The sequence below is a fragment of the Podarcis bocagei genome (assembly GCF_964188305.1).
Source record: "Podarcis bocagei genome assembly, chromosome: 5".
Taxonomy (NCBI): Eukaryota; Metazoa; Chordata; class Lepidosauria; order Squamata; family Lacertidae; genus Podarcis; species Podarcis bocagei.
The window spans coordinates 86,640,005-86,661,473 of NC_138129.1; the positions used below are offsets into that span (position 1 = coordinate 86,640,005).

The window sequence follows — 21,469 nt, forward strand, 5'->3', positions numbered from 1 at the left end:
TAGCAGTTTGAAAGCACATCAAAGTGCAAGTAGATAAATAGGAACTGCTCTGGCGGCGTTTTCATGCTCTGCTCTGGTTTGCCAGAAGCGGCTTAGTCATACTGGCCACATGACCCAGAAGATGTACTTGGCCAGTAAAGCAAGATGAGTTCCGCAACCAGAGTTGTCCACGACTGGACCTAATGGATAGGGGTCCCTTTACCTTCACCTTTATGCTAGTAAAACTGAATTACTGTGTTGTGAAATGATGCGTGTCTAACAAGCCATGATCTCAAGGTGGCTTACATTATTCTCCCTTCCTCCCTTCCTCATCCCATCCCTGAACTCTTCTTGAATCAGGGAACTGCCCCCCCCCCGGCAAGATCCAGATTCTCTCTGGCCTCCCTGTTCTTCATGAACAAAGATCAACACTCTCCATTGGTAGAAGCACTGGTGGCATCCATCCCCTGGTCATATAGTCTTACATATATTTGTCTTATTTTTACCACTCCAGCTTCCCGTTTTGATTACATCAACCTCCTTGCCACTGTTCACAGACCAGGGGATGGATTTTCCAAATTCGGCAGCAGGAGACCAGCAGCCCACAGAGTTTTTGGAGACTTCGAAATCTAGGGAAGAAGAGGGGAAATAATCAGGGAATGGGTTCTAGATATCTAAGGTGGCTCTGAGGACAATTTTAAAAAATTAATCTAACCATGACCTGATTCCCTATATTTCTAAATCTTAACGGATAGCAAAAGAAACAGACTGTGGAAAGAATAAGAGATCCTACTTATAAGCGGGATGAAGAAATCTTCATCATTTGTGTCAATTGCATTTTCTGAAAAACCTCTTTTCTTCTGAGCAACTGTACTCAAATAGTTGCTCTTCCCAAATTTCTCAGCCAAGTCACTCAGCAGGGGGATGTGTCACAATGGAGGGCATGACACCATTACTTTAGCTACCTTGCTTAACAATATGAATTGTTCCCCTTAAGGAAGTGAAATGCTATGAGTTTGTGGGTGCCAGGCATTGAATCCCTGGAAACTGAACATCTGGGGAATTGATCTATGCCTTTTTAATGTACCCCAAGCTCTACATTTGATTATTGGCTATTAAAAACTGGTTGAAACCATTGTATTTCATTCACAAAAGAAAATCTGACGTGATTATGATAAAGGTTTATAGACAATGGGTGACACATTTATTGATCCTTTCCATAAGTTATTATATGTCTAATGTAAAATTTATATACAGTAATCAGTAAGAGGTTGGGGTGGGAAGCAGTTTTGAATATGAAACTGGTGGATGCCTGTTATTAATTCAGCTCAACTTCATAGAATCATAGAATCTTTGAGCTGGAAGGAACCCAATGCAATGCAGGAATCTCAGCGAAAGCCTCCATGACAGACGGTCATCCAATCTCTGTTTAAAACCTCCAAGGAAGGAGAGGCCACTGCTTCTTGTGGGACTAGATGACTTTTGGGTTCCTTACAACTCTAATATTTTATGATTCTATGAAAGGGATCTGGATTAATGACAGTCATCCACCAGTTTCATATTCAAAACTGCTTCCCGCCCCAACCCCTTACTGATTACTATAGATAAATAATACATTAAAGTAGACAAATAAAAACTTACAAGAAGGATCAATAAATGTGTCACCCATTGTCTATAAACCTTTATCATAATCACATGTCAGACTTTTGTAAATGAAATAAAAGGGTTTCAACCAGTTTTTAATAACCAATAATCAAATCTAGAGCTTGGGGTTCCTTTAAAGAAGGCTTAGATCAACTCCCCAGATGTTCAGTGTCCAGGGGTTTAGTGCCTGGCGCCCAGAAACTTATGACACAGGGGAGTCTGGCACCCACAAACTCATAACATTTCACTTCCTTGCAACCTTAGGAAAGCTGTTTATTGGCAGAACACACTGGTCAGAAACTGAAAGAAACAGGGGGACGAGTAGGTCTAAGGGTGAAGCCCTGCTCCTGTCCATCCTAATACTGGACAGATTACTACAGGGTGTCGAGAGGGGTTATTTTTAACTCTTAAGTGAGAAACAGCAGCCGTCGTCTAGGCCGGAAGTGTTGTCCCCTGGTGACCCCTCCATGTTCAAAAGTGTGTGTGTTTGCAAGGTGTTTCTTGTCCTGTCCAGAAATGCACCGTGCTGGATGAAGCCAGCTCTAGATCTTTTCTAAATAAATTGAATAAAACCACTTAACCCATTGAAAGATATATTTGAGAAATAAATATTATGGGGAACAATGCCCATTGTTAAGCAAGGTAGCTAAAGTAACCGTGTCATGTCCTTCATTGTGACACATCCCCCTGCTGAGTGACTTGGCTGAGAACTTTGGGTAGAGCAACTATTTAAGGTTATTGAGTGAGAAACAAGTTGGTTTGGGTGAATTGTGTTTGCTGAAAAAAATGAAGATTTTTTCATCCTACTTGTAAGTTGGATCTCTTATTCTTTCCAAAGTCTGTTTCTTTTGCTATCCCTTAAGATTTAGAAACATAGGGAACCAGTTCATGGTTAGAATTATTTTTAAAGATTGTCCTCAGGGCCCCCTTAGATGCTTTGAGGGAAATGGCTTGCAGTGCAGAGATAGAGAGTATCGAGGAAATAACTATAATCCATTTTGCGACCTTCTTCCTTTTCTTCCCTAGATCCTGCTGTCTGCAAAGGATGAGAGAGCTGCTGGCCTCCTGTTGCTGTGCCATCAAAGTCCATCCCCTGGACCGTTTGGAGGTGGATACTGTGATGGTTGATGGCAGAAAGATTAGAGTTCAGAGGATTTATGTGAGACTGAGGGACCAGGGGATGGATGCCACCAGATGTTCCAGTCTGTGCAGGATAAGAGAGCTGCTGGCCTCCTGTTGCCGCTCGATCAAAATCCATCCCCTGAACTATATGAGGGAAGAAAGCGTCATCGTAGATGGGAGGAGGATAAAATTAAGAACGATTTATGTGGGACCGAGGAACCAAGGGATGGATGCCACCAGATGTTCCAGTCTGTGCAGGATGAGAGAGCTGCTGGCCTCCTGTTGCCGCTCGATCAAAATCCATCCCCTGAACTATATGAGGGAAGAAAGCGTCATCGTAGATGGGAGGAGGATAAAATTAAGAACGATTTATGTGAGACCGAGGAACCAAGGGATGGATGCCACCAGTGCTTCCACCAGTGGTGAGTGTTGATCTTTGTTCACAAAAAACAGGGAGGCCAGAGAGAATCTGGCTGGCTGGGTGGGGGGAGGCAGCTCCCTGATTTAAGAATAGTTTAGGGATTGGATGAGGAAGGGAGAATAATGTGGGCCACATGGAGATCCTTGCAGTAATAATAAATGAAAATATTAAGAATCGTTTCTGTTCTTTTCTCTTCCAGGCAGCGGCAACAATGAGGCCAGCAGCTCAAGCTGAGATCTCCCCACCAAGGCCCAGTTTCCCCTTCCCCAATTAAATATTTTTTCTTCTATTCTAATGAAGGTTGTATTACAAATATGCTAGTCTTTGGTCGTGTTAATGGAAAGAAGAAGAAAACGTCCCAGCGAAAGAAGAATGGATAAAAAAACTTATGGAATATGCAGAAATGGCAAATCTTACCGGGGGGGGGGGGGGAATCAAGATAACAAACTTTTTAGATATTTCTTATTAAAATGAGAGAGGAAAGTATCAATTAAAAGAATTTAAGGAATTATCAGGCAATTTTACAACATGGATACCATATCATCATTTGAACCAAGTATTTAAGAAAGATATGATACGAGGGTTTGGGGAACAAATATCACAACTGGAAGGAGATCTGTTGGAATGTAATGTAAAAGTGCTGTCTAAAATGTATAAGATATTATTGGACTGGGAGACCAAGGATTAGCAAGTAAATTCCTCAGTGATACATTGGGCAATAGATACTGGTTATAATATAGATATGGGAGCATGGGAATGATTGTGGAATATGGATATAAAACTTACAGCATGAAAGAAAATTATATGAAAATGTTATATCAATGGTACCTAACACTGAGTAAATGGCAAAAATGTATAAATCAAAATCAAATAAGTGTTGGAAGTGTAAAGAGAACGAAGGTTCTTTTTATTTTTTATTTTTTTAATATATTTATTAACTTTTCAAAGTTTATACAAAAAAGACAAAAAACAAAAATACAAAAATTAAAAACACATATAATTTCATTCACTTATTTTCTTTTGACTTATTTCTCGGACCTCCTCATACCTCCCCTTTTTGTATTCCAATTCAAATTATTCATTCAGTAAATCCTCACCCTTAATTTTCACTTAATTTTACACCTTTCTTTCTTCTTTTTTCCCCCAGTTATCTTTATCATTACAGCTGTTAACCACTTAGATTCTATCCAACATCAATCTAACATTCCCTAATTTTATAATATTTCCCAAGATAGTCCTTAAATTTCTTCCAATCTTCTTCCGCCGTCTCTCTTCCCTGGTTTCGGATTCTGCCAGTCATTTCTGCCAGTCCCATGTAGTCTATCACCTTCATCTGCCACTCTTCCAAGGTGGGTAGATCTTGTGTCTCGAAGGTTCTTTTTATCATATGTGGTGGTCTTGCAGTAAAGTTAAAGCTTACTGGGAAATGATATATAATGAATTGAAAAGGATGCACAACATACGGTAACTTTTATTTTTTTAAAAACCCAGAAGGTTTTCTTTTAGGAATTATAGGGCCAGAACTACCTAAATTGTATAGAAAATTGTTCATGTATGCAAATGGTTGAATATTTAGAAATAAACTGTAAACAGATAAGAAGATTGGCAGGATTATTGTAATAACCTGCAGTTTTATAAGTATATTTAAAGCAGCTGAGTAAATGAGCAAATAAAGTTAATTTGGATATGCAGAAAATATAAAAAAAACAAATTTAAGGAATTGCAGAAAGAGGGGGAAGGAAGTCAAGTTTTGAAATGTTAAGATGATTGTAAAATTACTGAAATGTATAAAATTGAAAATCATAAAAAAAGGAATGAGGCATAACAGAGACTGCAGTTCCTTTTTGATGAAACTGAAAATCATAAATAAAATATAAATAAAAAAGAGAAAGGCAGGGCATTCCTGTCAGCATTCACCTGCACAGTGCTGGCTGCCCCCCACCCACCTTGCCCCTCTTCCTCCCGGTAAGCAGCAGTGATGCTGCCGCCAGGAAACTTTCAGCTAAGGCACCTCTTCTATCAAGCTCTTTTATTACATTTTTTTTTTTTTTTGCCCAACTTTCTGTCCAACGAGTTCAAGATGGCATACATGGTTCTCTTCCCCCTCCTCATTTAATCCCCATAGCAACCTTTTGAAATAGGTTAGATGCATCAGATTCCTAAACACTGTACTGCACTTGTTTACCACCTTTCTTCCATGGAGCAAAAGGCAGCATACTGTACATAGAAATATAGAATCATAGAACGGTAGAGTTGGAAGGGAACCAAGGGTCATCTAGTCCAACCCCTGCAATGCAAGAATCTCAGTGAAAGCATCCCTGACAGATGGCCAGCCAACCTCTGCTTAAAAACCTCTGAGGATGGAGAGCCCACCACCTCTCGTGGGAGTCTGTTCGACTGCCAAACAGCTCTTACTGTCAGAAAGTTTTTTCTACAAATGTTTAGTTGGAATCTCCTTTCTTGTAACTTGAAGTCATTGGTTTGAGTCCTACCCTCCAGAGCAGGTGAAAACAAGCATCCTCCCTCTTCCATGTGACAGCCCTTAAGATATGTGAAGATGGCTATCGGATCTCCTCTCAGACTCCTCTTTTCCAGGCTGAACATACTGTGATGGCCTGGGATTTGGACTCAGATGCTGAACCTGAGGGATCCTAGCCTGCACAGGATTCCCCGCCTCCAGAACCAGCTGAGCTGGGGCTGGGGCATGAGCCTGAAGGGTCCTCACCTGGGCTGGGTCCTCAGGTGCAGGCATCAGCTGAGTCTGCTCTGGCTCCTGAGGTGATGGAGGACCCATTGCCTGCAGGTGCTCCACTCTCAGCCCCGTCAGAGGAGGCTGAGGTTGCCTCTGGGTCCAGTAACCCTCCAGCCTCTCCTGAGCTGCAGAGGCTCAGGGCAGAGAGGCGGAGGGAACTAAGTTCCCGCAGGAGGAGTGCTCACCTCCAGGCCAGGAGAGGCGAGTCACCTGTGGACCGGGGCCGCCCTATGCCTCGGGGCAGATAAAAGCCGGCCAGCCTCAGTCCCAAGTTGGGGGAGCAACATTGTTGGTTGCTAGTTCCTGCCTGAACCCTGTCCTGCTTTCCTGCCTGAGCTCCTGACCCGCCCTGGCTCCCTGCTTGCATATCTGTTCCTGACTTTTCACCTGACTCCCTGCCCTGCACCCAGCGCCAGCTACTATGGACTGCCTCCACGTTGCACCTTTGACCATGGACCGGACTTGGACCCCACCTCTCGGGTAACCCACGGGACCAGCACACATACCCAGATCCTTCAAGCGTTCATCATAAGGCTTAGTTTCCAGACCCTTGATCATCTTGGTCACCCTCCTCTGCACGTGTTCCAGCTTGACAACATCCTTCTTAAACTGTTGTGCCCAGAATTGGACACAGTATTCCAGGTGTGGTCTGACCAAGGCAGAATCGAGTGGCACGATTACTTCCCTTCAACTGGGCACGATACTTCTGTTGATGCAGCCTAGAATAGCATTAGCTTTTTTTTGCTGCTGCATCACACTGTTGACTCATGTTAAGCTTGTGGTCCACCAAGACCCTTAGATCCTTTTCACTTGTACTGCTAGTAAGCCAGGTGTCCCCCCCCCCTCCTATATTTGTGAATCTGGTTCTTTCTGCCTATATGCAAAACCTTACATTTGTCTCTATTGATATTCATTTTGTTAGCTCAGTTCTCCAATCTGTTAATGTCATTTTGAATTCTGATTCTGTCTTCTGCAGCAATAGATACCCTTCCCAGTTTGGTGTCATCTGAAAATTTGATGAGCATCCCCTCAGCTCCTTCATCCAAGTCATTTGTAAAGCCATTGAACATCAATGTGCCCAGGACATAACCCTGTGGCACCCCACTTGTGGCTTTTTTCCTGGAGGACCAAAATGCCCAGGAGGACATTCCTTTTTTATTATTTACGATTTTCAATTTTATACATTTCATTAATTTTACAATCATTTTAACATATCAAAACTCGACTTCCTTCCTCCTCTTTCTGCTGTTCCATATATATATATATATATATATATATATATATATATATTCTGCACACTCCAAAGTATCTTAATTTACTCATTTATTCATATAGCCTTGTTGACCAAAGTTCACTCCAATGTGCCCATCAGGTCAAAAGGTCCCCAGTACCCACAGGCCATGCCTGACAACAGTGAATAAAAGATGCCCACAACCCAACACTGCCATCCTTTCTGAAATCTTCTCACCTGTCCAGACTATATGCCAATTACCCAAGTTGAAGGAACATCACTCCAACAGACAACATCACTCAACAGTGTGGAGTAGGTGAAAAAGAGAAGACCCAGAGCAAATTAGAGTCTCCCAAAAATATATCTACTCAGCCCCTAGAAAGCAGAAGACTAGCTTGTAGGCCCACACTGAAAAAGGACGAGAGGGTTGTTGCTGATTAAGAAGGGAGAATGCAGGGCAGAACAGATTTAAATAGTCTATCACCACCTTTCCCCATTGAGCAAAATTGCCCTCACGCCATAACATTCTCCCATAGAAAAATACTGCCTTTACTTTTTTTCTAGGCGAGGAGGGGTGTGACAAATTCACCCCCGCCCATAAATGGGGGCAAACACATCATCAGCTAACAACAACAACAAGAAGAACAACAATTTATTATTTATACTCCACCCATCCGGCTGGTTTTCCCCAGCCACTCTGGGGGGCTGCCAACAGATTAATAACAGAATAAAACATCACACATTAAAAACTTCCCTAAACAGGGCTGCCTTCAGGTGTCTTCTAAACATCAAATAGTTGTTTATGTCATTGACATCTGATGGGAGGGGACCACTACCGAGAAGGCCCTTTGCCTGGTTCTAGGGGTACTCTCCTCAGGTCCCTTGGCTATGTAGCTACAAAATGATCAGACAGCCCTCGGGGGTGGGGGGAGGAATTGATTACCTTTATCCTTCATCCTTCATCCTTCATCCTGCAATCCCTTCCATCCAAAGAGGCCTGAACAGTTTACAAGACTCCTGTAAAATTGGAGAACTCCTCTTAAAGATGGGGATACACAGCAACATGGTGTTAAGTCTCACTAATTTTTTATTTGTTAGCTCTTTGAGAAATAATTTACATGGAAGGAAAGCCTAAGCATTAGTAATATAACAGGGTTTTACTGTATCTTGGGAAAGCCTTCCCTTGAATTTTAGGGATACAGGAGTAAAATCTCCATCACTTAAGGAGGAAAATTTCACCTTTCCCTTGCTTAAATGTCTATTACATACTATAACTTGTAACAGATTAGTAATTCAAAGTGTGTTTAAATAGGATTAGAAATTGCATGTTTGTCATTGTTACTTGGTTATATTTCCTAGCCATGTGTAGTATTGATTCAACTTTATTACAGAATCTATTTGAAAGCACAGCTATGGATTTTTGATATTTGTTTAGTTTTCGGTAGGGAAAAATGGGTGAATATGTTTAAGCAAAGCATTCTTCCATAGCTTTCTCTCACACAAAAATTAATCTTTCTAAAGCAGATGAAAATTAGCATTTTGGTTTGGTTCAGACTACTAATTTTCCAGTCATCTTGACAATGGTGATGTGAGACTCAACTTTGTGTTTTGTACCTTTATAAAATGTTTGTCCTGCTCCTGGGATAAGTCAGTTGTTGTGTTGCTTCTATTCCACCTCCAGAAACTGTTCAGTTGAAAGGAAACTGATTCTCTTTTGTCTGGTATGTCTCAAATTGGTGGATGAAATGTTTTTCATCTCCTGTTATTTATTTATTAACAGCCTCATACTCATCTTTGCTTGGGAATTCTAAGAAACAAAAAAAAAAAATGCGGCTCTGGAAAATTTAGTCCACCATCTTGAGGCAAAATAGCATCCAATTTTATTCAAACATAGATGAAAACCTGCTCAGGAACTTTCATGCAATATTTAGTAATGATAACAACAAATTTCCAAAATATAAAGCAGATTTGTTTGTTTATTCTTCCAATCTGTAGAACATCCATCATGCCATTGTGCTCCCAGGGCGGTTTCTAAAAATACACAAGCAGTAATAATATATAAAATTATTGAGACTAATCCTATTTTTTTCAGTGCTTTGCAGTGCATTTCCCCAGAAGATACACATTGTAACCATAAAATGCACATTTTTGTGCACACTACTTTGCAAATCCCAGAGATGTGTGAAATCTGATCAGGCGCTGAGTTCCAATCTGCAAGCAAGTTTGGAACTGTCAAATTGGATCAGTCAGCTGCAAAAAGTGCAGACAATGAATGCTTCTTCCTTTCCTATCCCTAGCAAAGACTTGAGCAGTGGCCTTGGACTCCAGGGATATAAAAGAAAAGAACTTAAAATAAGTGTTGGAACTGTGTTGCAAACAGAGCACACAATTGGTGCCCCTTTGTGGAGAGAAGGCTTTTTGATCCAAAGGAGTGGAAGAGGGATTGAGTCAATCTTTGCCAATTCACCTTCCACTGATTTGTAAGAGCTGGCCTTGATACCAGACTTCTGAATGGGATGGGCAGGTTAAATGGGGGGAAATGTTTGTTCAATGTGAGTGATTTTTTTCATTGGGGGGGGGGTTTGAGTTTTTGTTAATGTTGCTCACTAGCATTTATATGGCTGGTATGTGTGTCGTCCCCCCCCAGGATGTTAGCTTATATGAAATATTAATGTATTATATGGTTTCCCTTCTTTTCCCCCTATGGTATTATGCACCAAAGGTACATAACGTAGGTGGGGCTGTGGTCTAAACCACTGAGCCTCTTGGGCTTGCCAATCAGAAGGTTGGTGGTTTGAATCCCCGCAGCAGGGTGAGCTCCCGTTGCTCTGTCCCAGCTCCTGCCAACCTAGCAGTTCGAAAGCACACCAGCACAAGTAGATAAATGGGTACCGCTGCAGCAGGAAGGTAAACTGTGTTTCTGTGCACTCTGGTTTCCATCACGATGTCCCATTGCACCAGAAGTGGTTTAGTCATGGTGGCCACATGACCCAGAAAGCTGTCTGTGGACAAACACCAGCTCCCTCAGCCTGAAAGCGATGAGTGCCGCAACCCCATAGTCGCCTTTGACTGGACTTAACCATCCAGGGGTCCTTTACCTTTACCTATTATGTACTGTATATTGTTCTTTGCCATAAGTCACAAGGAGACCTTCAGGTGACAAGCAACTAATAAGTGTAATAAAGAATAATAAAGAATACAGACACAGCTGTTCTAGAACATTGAGCAAGTCCAAAATCCGGTCACAAAAATTTCCTCAGTAGTATAACGGTTGAGGAGGGCCCTGATGCTTGCTGCATCACCAATAATCTGACAAGTACAGAGCTTTTGAACTGATTCAAGGTGATGTTTCTCATTCACACTTGCAAATTCCCACACTTGATTTTCCTGCCTTCCATTAAACAACACATTCTGTGTGAATGTACCCTAACAGCCTGATCCCAATGAGGTAAAAATGGAATCAGACTTACTCCAAGGAAGTCTGCATAGGATTGCTGCTTGCAGGTCTACTTAGCTGTTCCAGAAGTGAAGAAGTGGGAAAGGAATTAGGTGAGGACAGCTCCAATGCATAAAAATAGTGTAATTCTTTAAAAGTCAATAAGACACTCTCCTTTATTTAAGAAGTGAGAAATATTTTTCAACGGCAGAATGCTTCAAACAATTCTACCTATTAAAAAGCCATTAAACCCGGGGAGGCACAGAAGCATATCCACAACAGCTGTTCTGAGGAAATACTTTGTATTACGAACTATTATTGGAAACTGAAGGTCAAGTAGAACAACACTGTTCACATGAAGTTGTTTTCCTTTTTGTTCCACCTCTCCCTCTCTCACACAAAATGAACAAGACTTTATTCTTTTAAAATGCATCAGATGAAGGGAACATCGGGGAATACGCAGTTGAGGCAAAGTCAGTGTGACTATAATTTTGAGGATTGATGGTGGAATAGAAAACGACTTAACACAAAATCCATATAACACACATCCCTATGGATATATATCATCTGAAAAATGGGGAAGGGGGTGAGATTCCCCCAGTATGAAGGGGACATGAAAATGAATGCTATCATTTAGTTTAGTTATATAACCTAATGGCTTAAAGTGTGAAGCCTGTGGGTTTGGCTAAGGAAGCACTTCTGATCATAATTCAGGAAGTCAGGTTGCTACCAGCTCCTTTTAGGGAGGTTCAGCTGAAGCCTTCATTATACACATTTAGGTGTTAGAATTCCTGCTCCATGATTGCAGTCATGGGATTGTTGTCTATCACATGACAGTATATGTTTTGACTCCACACAGTGGGAAGTGATGGAGACAGGATGTTTGTGTTACTGTGTTCCATGAAGTGGGACTATTGTCCTTTGTTCTTTCTCTTTGCTGTTTTATGCTAGAGAGAGAGGGAGCCATGTTGCAGTGCTCCGTGTGTGTTTATATGTAAATAAAGTAGATTAGCCAAAATGCTGAGTTCCTGAGATCTGTCACACGAACTGCGCAGACTCTGCGGATCCCTAAGTGTGCCGGTGTCTGTTGGCATCGGTCACTGTGATGTTCGGACAGAAGAAAGCTTTTGAAGCTCCCAAACAAATGACCAGGAGGGAGAGAACATGCCAGTCATGTATGTGTCTCTACCAGGGTCCTACTCGAGTGTAGGATGAGCTCCTGACATTAGGCACCTGGCAAAGGTGTTCCTCTTTAACCAGGTCTTTGGCTGATTGACACCTAGTGCCATTTTAAAAGGTGTTGGAGGCGCGGGAGGTTACTTGGTTGTTTTTGGTTTCCATTTTATTTCTTTATTACTATGCATTTTGTGTTTTTATATTGTGATTTTATGTTTTAACTGCCCTGAGACCTGTGGGTATACGGCGGTATACTACTACTAGTAGTAGTACTACTACTAATAATAATAATAATAATAAACAACCAACCACCCCCCACTAAGCCCAGTATGGTTTTCATTGCATCAAGGCATTTCCCCCCTCCTTCTCACTGATTGTATGGCAATGGTGATCTTGGGTGTTGCGCTGGCCCAAAAACGTAGCCTCCAATTTCTCTCATGAAAGAGGATTCTGTTTTTCTGACAGACTCACATGGCAGTTTAGAATTTCCTTACAATTCTGTGAGTCACAAGGGCTGTCCCAGAACACTAAAGGCCTCATGGTTCTAAAACTGCTGAAATGGCAGGAACATGGGGAAGAGGTGATGCATTGGTGAGACTCCCTATCCTTTTCTTCTCTCCCCTGTAATGGCAGAGTTTGTAATTGGTTGATACTCCTTTAGCGATAAGGACCTGGTAGTTTGAGGGCTACCTGACCTGGGCGGTTTCTTAGGCCTGCTGTTTCAGTTGTGGCAGAAGGTCTTAGAGGCTCCTCTGAATTTTTATTAAAATGTTTCCCATTGTTGGTGTCTGTTCCTGGGCCAATATACTGTTCATCCTCTATGCCTTCCTGTCCACTGATACCTCTTCCTGAAAATCCCCACTGCTTTCATTTCTCCTTGAAGAGGAATCAGCTCAGAGTTTTGCAGGGGTTGATCTCAGAGGGGCTACATTTGCCCTGAAGACATGTGTTTATGCACATTGAAATGCATCACCCATCCTAAAGACTCAGGTGGGCTTTTTTCTGCTCTGGTTCTTTGCATTGTTGCTTTTCTGAATTAATTTCTGAATCTTATATCCAGGCTGGAATGAGAAGAACAAGAGGAGAAGGAAGGAAGAACACCCCCCCCCCCCAAAAAAACCCCGCACTTACCCTGGGCTTTGATGTGTGTTATATGTAAAATAACTGGACTTGTTCTGCACTACAACCAAGTTATCAGTTATGACCACCGAAGCATGATGTAGCTGCTGAGCGTCAAAATCCCTTTCCATGCTTGCATGTGTTCGCATTGACAGCTTGGCACCTAACAAAAGACAAGTAGGCAAGCTTCAAATTAGACCATTTGTTCCCCTTTATTAACGAAGCAAAATAAAAGCCCCCACTGGCAGGCTGCCTGTATAAGCTGTCCCTTCAGCACCACATAGCATAGGCATTAATTAAACCAGTGACTTCTCCCTACCCTCTCTCTGTAATAAGATGCAATGATGCAAGTTAAAGTGAATTTTCTATAAAGCTGACCCTCGCCCTGGTATTTCTAAGACATTGCGATTTGCATTATCGATTTTGTTAAATGAAGAGAGAGAGAAAAAGTTAGCTACTTGTGGTCACCTTGACTAAATGTCAAAGTCCTTAGAATGCCACTGACAAGAGAGGGAGAGTTTATTTTCAAATTCTGCAAGCATTCAAGCTAAATGAAACCACTGGGATCAAAACAAAGTCCCAGATCATATTGCATTGTGATGCTAGTATATTTTAAAACCTTCGTTTACTGTGAACATACCAATTATGTACACCAGAAGTTACTTTTGCAGTTGTTTCTCTTTCCCCAGCAAACTGCAAAATTATATTTCTGTCACCATTTTCATAGCGCCTGCTTCATACAACAATTCAAAGGATAGTTTGAGGAAGCCATGACAGCAAACTGGTGTTTGTTGAATTTCTCTCTTGCCTCCTTCCAAGCAGCTCAGGGCAGAATACATGGTTGTTTCACAGAAACCTTGTGCAGTAGGTTAGGCTGAGAGACTATGATGACCCAGAAAGTTTTATGTCTGAGTCAGGATTTGAGACCAGATCTCCACAGTCCTAGGCCAGCACTCTGTGCCATCAGCCTGTAGCAAAGATAGACAATGTAGTGCTGTTTAGATACTGCTGGACTACAAATCCCATCTTCTCTAACCATTGTCCATACTGGTTAGGGCCAAAGGACTTTGATTTTAGTTTTATTCCTCTTTGAACTGATGCACCCTATGCTGTAAATGTATTGTTCTACAAGTAAAAGGGGTGCGGGTGGTGCTGTGTTCTAAGCCACTGAGCCACTTGGGCTTGCCGATCGGAAGGTCAGCGGTTCGAATCCCCGTAACAGGTTGAGCTCCCGTTGCTCTGTCCCAGCTCCTGCCAACCTAGCAGTTTGAAAGCATGCCGGTACAAGTAGATAAATAGGTACCACTGCACTCTGGTTTCCATCACAATGTTTGTTCTATTGTGCCAGAAGTGGTTCAGTCATGCTGGCCACATGACCTGGAAAGCTGTCTGTGGACAAACACCAGCTCCCTCAGCCTAAAAGTGAGAGGAGTGCCACAACCCCAAAGTCGCCTTTGACTTAACTTAACCTTTATCTTTCTTTTTTACCACTTCCGCGGGTGGCGCTGTGGGTTAAACCACAGAGCCTAGGACTTGCCAATCAGAAGGTCAGTGGTTTGAATCCCCGCGACGGGGTGAGCTCCCGTTGCTCAGTCCCTGCTCCTGCCAACCTAGCAGTTTGAAAGCACATCAAATTGCAAGTAGATAAATAGGTACCACTCCGGCAGGAAGGTAAACAGCGTTTCCATGCGCTGCTCTGGTTCGCCAGAAGCGGCTTAGTCATGCTGGCCATGTCACCCGGAAGCTGTACGCTGGCTCCCTCAGCCAAAAAAGCGAGATGAGCGCTGCAACCCCAGAGTCGGCCACGACTGGACCTAATGGTCAGGGATCCCTTTACCTTTACCTTTACCTTTACCTTTACCTAGAACAAATGCAGATTGTGCACAGCTGTATGTAAGAGGGGAAAATGTGCTATGAGCTTCTTTTTTTAAAAAATGATATTTATTAAAAGTTTAACAATTACAGAAAAAGAGAAAAAAGGAAGACAGTAAAAAGTTACAATACAATACATCAAAAGAAAATAAAAACCAGAATAAGAAAGAAAGAAAAAGAAAAAAATCAGTACATCGAAACAAAAAAGCAAAAACGTTTAAAAACAAAAACATTTAAAAACACATCCAATATTCCATATCTTTACTTTTCATTTACTTGTTTCCTCAACCTCCTCACACCTCCCTTTTTGTATTCTAGTTCAGTTCTAGTTTCAGCAAATTCTTTCCATCTTTCTCAATTTTTGTTCTATAATTTATCTTAACAGTCTATCCTTCAATTTTTCCATTTTTGCCCATTATCAATCAACTTTTACTTAATTCTTTATTACATTTCTGCTAAAACCATATTCTGCTAAAACCATGTCTGCTCATGTGTCGATCCCACATGATTGGGACACCAATCACTTTAGGTGTCACCCATCCTTTGACTATCCAGCACAGGAGCCGGAGATCACAGACTGAAGTTTCCTTATAGGCAAGTGTGGACAATGCATAGTGGAATCCACACAGGAAGTGGAGCTGGCACCAGGCGTGGACCTAAAAACATGGCATCAAAGCCACCCACCCCAGTCAGCACTCAGTTGCCCTATATGTGGATAAGACATGAACAAGTTTCAATCCTGAGATTATAATCTGTTGTAATGGTTCTAGGGGTTGCTTGTGTGTAAATCAACGCCACTCTTGGCTGGTTGCCTGAATGAACCCTTTCTGTCTGGACAGCCACTCGCCCGTGGCTGTCTCAATCGCTGGCAGAATCCGTTAGTGGGCGTTTCTTGAACTTCTTCCAGCAAAGAAGCTCTTTGACGCTTAGTCTCCGCCTAGCCTCCCTGCGCGGAAGCCTTCTGCGCAGGGAGGGTGTGGGCATTGGAGGACCCGTGCTCTCCCCACTGGTTCCCAGCGAAGAGTCTTGGAGCCACCTCGCCGATTCCCCCATCTGCCCCCCTTCTCCACTGGTGTTACACTGATTTCCTTCCCCAGAAGATGTGCTGCTTCTCTCCTTCCCGGGACACTCTCCAGAATCCCTCTGGAGCCCTCCCTCTCCCTCTGGCTCCGATGGCAGTTCCCTGACATCCGTTTTAACTGTTTTTTTAGTTTTTATGTTTTTATGTTTTATGTTTTTTTATTATTTTCAATGCAAAATTACAACAAAAATTACAAACATTGAATCCCAAATAAAACAGTACAAACAAGAAAAAGAAAAGAAAAGAAAAAAGAACAAAAAAGAACAAAAAATACACATCTACAAATAAAACTATATCATCATTCTAATCTAGTCATTACATACATATACACATATTGACTTCCTTCCTCTGTTCTAAGACCTCAATTTTTTTTACTTTTTCTAAGTTGTGTCTAATGTAGATTAGTTCTATCTTTATGCTTTTTACACCATTTTTCTCTTTCTTTAACCCTGCAAAGCATCATTCATTACATACCGATATTTAATGTGATTTTAAATTTACGGCATGTTGCACAATCAGAGAAAATTTGATGAAAATGGTGTACCAATGATACTTAACTCCGGTAAAATTGGCTAAAATTTACAAATTAAAATCAAATACCTGTTGGAGATGCAAGAAAGGAATAGGAACAATGTTTCACATGTGGTGGGAATGCTGACCTATTAAACAATTTTGGAATGAAATATATGAAGAAATCAAAAAGATGTTTGAAATATCTTTTAGTAAAAAACAGGAGGCATTCCTTTTAGATATAATCACAAACTATATTTCTGACAATCAAAGGAAAGTATTCCTCTGTGCGACAACAGCTACCAGGATGCTTATAGCAATAAATTGGAAAGGGATAAAAATTATATCAATGAAATAATGGCAAATTAAATTTTGTGAATATATTAATCTGGCAAGACTCACAACATTCATAAGGGGACAATCGGACCAAAAATTATTAAAAGAATGAGGATGTGCTAAAGAGGGTATGAAGAAACATTGTTCTGGAGTGAGAATATCTGTTTTTTAGTTTTTAATTGTTGTAGCAACATTTCAAGAAGATGTGAACTACCCAAATGACATGCTAGTTACAAATAGATTTTGTAAGTGACAGACGGGATACTTCTTGTAAACATCCTCCCCCCTTTCACCAGTGAAAACTGTCCATTTCTTTTGGCAATCGGAAGGCCTCAAAAATGACATTTCTAGTCTGTGTTGTGCAGAGAAGGGTTGAGAAGAGAAGGATTGCCTCCTCATTGCCTCAGCAGTGGAGATGCATATATTGACCATAGGAGGAAGGCAAGCGAAGTCATTTGAGAACGAAGCAAGAAGAAGAAAACATAAATTAATTAAAATAAACCCCATAAAACTATCAAAGATGGGAGAGCCTCCTTGATGTTGCTAAAATATGAAATAATACAAGAGGCTTGAGCTCATCAAACCAGTCTGTCCAAAAATTCAAAATTTGTTTCAGCTTGTTTGAAGCTTTCCTACCACAGTAAGTCTTATCCGGTTATGCGTGTGTAGACAGCACCCACCTTCATTCTAATCTCAAAAAGGCTTTTTGAGTTTAGCAAAGTCATATCAGCTTCATGCTGCAGTAAGAGCAATTGCTTTGGGGAGGCCTTTGCCTGCTACAGATGTGATATTGCTTAGTGACTCAAAGAGGATCAAACCAGCTCCAAGAGAATCACGGAGGGAATACATCATCTGATATGTGAAGTGTTTACAATAAGCTGAGCAGCAGGGAAGTGACCTATTACCAAGCATCTAAAACAGAATGTTGACTTATTTGTTCCTTCGCATCTGTCCCTTGAGGTAGCACCTAAATCCTACTGTTATTTATTTAGGAAGTTTTTCTTCCTGCGCCAGGCAGAGGCTTTCTTTCTCTTCAGTTTGGTTCCAGCTGTGACAACTCTCATGGAGAAACTAATTCAACTCCTAGTGGGCGTATGATCCTGTGGTATGTCTGCAGGTGGTTGTGTTACGAAGGCAAAGACAAAACCAACTCGGAGCTGGTTTGCAGCTCAATCATGAACACATCCCCCCCTGCAATGCACACGGGAAAAATATGGATAGATAGCATGCCCCTTGTGTGAAAATAGTGTGACGTCTGGTTTGCTACAATGCCTCACCTGTTGGGAAGCTCCTCTGCTATCATTTCAAATGGCCAGCCATACTTATTCAGTATGTTTCAACAGAAAGAAGAGTTTGGATTTGATATCCTGCTTTATCACTACCCAAAGGAGTCTCAAAGCGGCTAACATTCTCCTTTAGGCTTCTCAGCTTAGATTTCCACCACCCCTTCATCCTTATGTAATATAACCTGGTCTTTATTTGACTCCTAAGCCAGGCTGAGCTAAGTCAAGGTTTGGCTTAGCATGTTGTCCAAACTCAAGCTCATGGTTAATATCTGTCCTTGCTAACCATGAGCTGCATCCAAGGTTTGTTCTTAAGCGCAAACTCAGGTTAGGATGAGATACTAAGCCAATTGTTGGATTAGCTCAGCATGTCACAGGGGTGCAAAAGATCAGGAGTGCAGTACAGTCTCAGCAAACCATTGTTTGAGTACATGTGGACCAGGCCAATATGAATATAGTTTTTACTGTTCTCCCTTAACTGTTTATGGACTTGGAGCCCTGGGAGGGGATCGGGGAGGGGAAGGAAATGCGGTTTGTGTGAAGGAGTGCAGAGGTGGGGGGGGCAGCGGGAGGAGGCAGGCTCCATGCAAGGCAGTGGAGAAGCAGGGGAAGGAGGGAGGGGGGCTGGGGGCAGCAATTGCAGAGTGCAGCCTCGAGCGCGGGGATATTTCGAGGTAGAGCGGACAGGGGAGGGGTGGTAGAGTCACGTTTATTATGTGCGGATCTTGGGATGCAAGCACACATAAAGCAGCCGAGGAGGTGGTGTGTTGCGGAGCCAGCAGAGAGAGCTCCAGACTGCGGGAAAGCATCTGGAGTCTTCCCACCTCCAACGGGCGCTGGAGGTGCGCAGGCACCAAACCCCCACTCCGCCTCACTTACCTCCCTGCTCTCCCCTCCCTGGACTCTCCCCCTGGTGCCCTGTATTGCTTGCAGTGGCGTAGCGTGGGGGGTGCAGGGGGGGCTGGCCGCACCGGGCGCAACATCTGGGGGTTAGGGTTAGGGGGCGCAAATCCACGAGTTAGGGGGCACAAATCCACGGGTTAGGGGGCGCAAATTACTTGCCTTGCCCCGGGTGCTGACAACCCACGCTACGCCACTGATTGCTTGGTGCCCTGGCTCGCCGCGCCACTACGCCCAATGGTAAAGACATCCCTGGTTACCTGGAACAAGCAGACAGACTCCACAAGGAAGAACAGCATGCCCATTCCTCAGGAACATCAAGTGCTTCCCAGCAGACCCCTGGACTGGAGCTGTTCCTTACTTTGTGGAGTGAAAAGCTAGCCCAAGCAGTTGGACACACTTCAGGTCTGCCACAGCAGAGCTGAGTCTTCTTCTCCCCACCCATTTTGGACTGGGAGTAGAGACAAGGTCTGAAGGACACCAAGTCAGGAAAGCATCTTTGCCACCACAGGGTCAGCTCTGTCCCACCAATAGTGCCTCACCAATGCGCCTTGCCTTTTGCAGCCACAATGGTGTCAGAGACCCTGTGTAGACAAGCTCTCTCCCCTTAGGCAGTGAGTCATGTCCGTTCCTTATTCAACTTGAATAAAATATGGTGAGGGCCCAGATAAGCCCTGCCCCACATAGAGAGTTTGGATATTTGATATCCCGCTTTATCACTACCCGAAGGAGTCTCAAAGCGGCTAACATTCTCCTTTCCCTTCCTCCCCCACAACAAACACTCTGTGAGGTGAGTGGGGCTGAGAGACTTCAGAGAAGTGTGACTAGCCCAAGGTCACCCAGCAGCTGCATGTGGAGGAGCGGAGACATGAACCTGGTTCCCCAGATTACGAGTCTACTGCTCCTAACCACTACACCACACTGGATAAAGGGATGGCATGGTGTGACAGCATAGGCTGCAGCTTGAACCATGAGGGGAAAGGAAGGAATCAACAACAACAACTAAACAACAATTCTTGCCACTGCCACCAAGCAGATATCTCCCCCCATCCTTGGTTCCCTCCACTTCAAAGCACGTTGAACTTTTGGACATTTACTGGCTCCTTGCATTGGGTTAAGTGGCAGAGCACCTACGTGTGAGGTGAGTAACAATGACTCAGACCATCACTCCCCCCCCAAAAAAAAAACCCCAATCTATATTTTTACTTTTTAGCAAGGCAACAAATGAAACCATTTTTAAGCAGGGGAGGCTTTGCCGTTTGATTCATTATCCATTAGAACAAATAATACCTACACATTTTCTAGACTATTTCGCTAACCCTGGGAATGACTTTGTTGCTGATTAATTCATCTACCAAATGAAGCATCCCACTGGTGCAAACTGCCAGCTGACTCCCCCCCACCCCCATTCTTGGTTCACAGCGCAAAATACGGAGGTGATACAATAAGGTGCTCAACTTCTGACAGATGTGCCCTGTTCCTTTTGGATTACTCTGTCAAGTACTGCAGGGGGGAGAATGAGAGAAAATGTCAAATTCCCCTAGGGAAAAGCAGCATTGGCCTCAGGGCCATCTTAAGCATATGCGGTAAAAGGTAAAGGGACCCCTGACCATTAGGTCCAGTCGTGGCCGACTCTAGGTTTGCGGTGCTCGTCTCGCTTTATTGGCTGAGGGAGCCGGCGTACAGCTTCCGGGTCATGTGGCCAGCATGATTAAGCCGCTTCTGGCGAACCAGAGCAGCGCACGGAAATGCCATTTACCTTCCGGAGCGGTACCTATTTATCTACTTGCACTTTGATGTGCTTTTGAACTGCTAGGTTGGCAAGAGCAGGGACCGAGCAACGGGAGCTCACCCTGTCGCGGGGATTCGAACCGCCGACCTTCTGATCAGCAAGTCCTAGGCTCTGCCAGGGTGCAAAGATCCACCCGGCACCCCCCCAAGTTGCCCAAAGTGCACAGCAGAGCTGGCCTGGCTGGCTGCCTCAGCAGCAACAGAGGAGCCCGAGGCGGCAGCAGAGCAAGGCCAGGGCGCTGGGGGTTAGGGCAAGCAGAGCCCAGCACAACAGCAGTCGAGTCTGAGGCTCGTGTGAGCAGCATGCATTGGCGGGCCTCTTGATGGCCTGCCAATCCCAGGCCCGCAGGTGGTTGGAGCAGAAGAGCTGCAGCGCTCCGGCAGGCTCTGTTCCACTTGGCAGCAGCTGTCTGCTCTTCCCAATCCCTGAACTCCAAATCTCGGCCCCGGACTCTCAGCCTGCCGCCCCTGACAGCCCGGCACCCGGGTGCCCTGCACCCCTAGCACCTATGAGTAAGATGGCCCTGGTTGGCCTCTTGAGATGTCCCTCATCTGCCAGCATCCTCATATTGTTCCTGCAGTTCTAGAACCCTGAGAACCTCGAGGAAGAAATAAATTGGGAGAGAAAAACCTTTCTTGACCTGTGACCTTTCTACTTTCCTCTTCTGATAGCTCTCCCTGCTCAGGGAAAGAGGTCTAGTCAGATTCTGAGTCAGTGCCAGACCTGTGAGAAAGGAGTGCGCCCCCCCCCCCGTTGCCAAGAGACAGAAAGTGATGGTGACTATGAGGTCACTTCATTTTCCTTCTTTGAAAAAG

At 43.4% G+C, this 21,469-nt stretch overlaps 2 long non-coding RNA genes across 4 annotated transcripts in view; one reads left to right on the forward strand and one right to left on the reverse strand.

Annotated features, from left to right (window-relative positions):
- The window catches only part of LOC308587146, a 34,275-nt gene that overhangs the window by 9,269 nt on the left and 3,537 nt on the right, over positions 1–21,469 (forward strand). The gene's annotated exons all lie outside the window — the stretch shown is intronic.
- LOC308587155 lies at positions 9,097–21,404 on the reverse strand. Its single transcript, XR_014008240.1, has 3 exons — positions 21,295–21,404; positions 12,893–13,043; positions 9,097–9,180 (listed from the first exon to the last, which is right to left on the reverse strand). It is a non-coding gene; the product is annotated as an uncharacterized lncRNA (long non-coding RNA).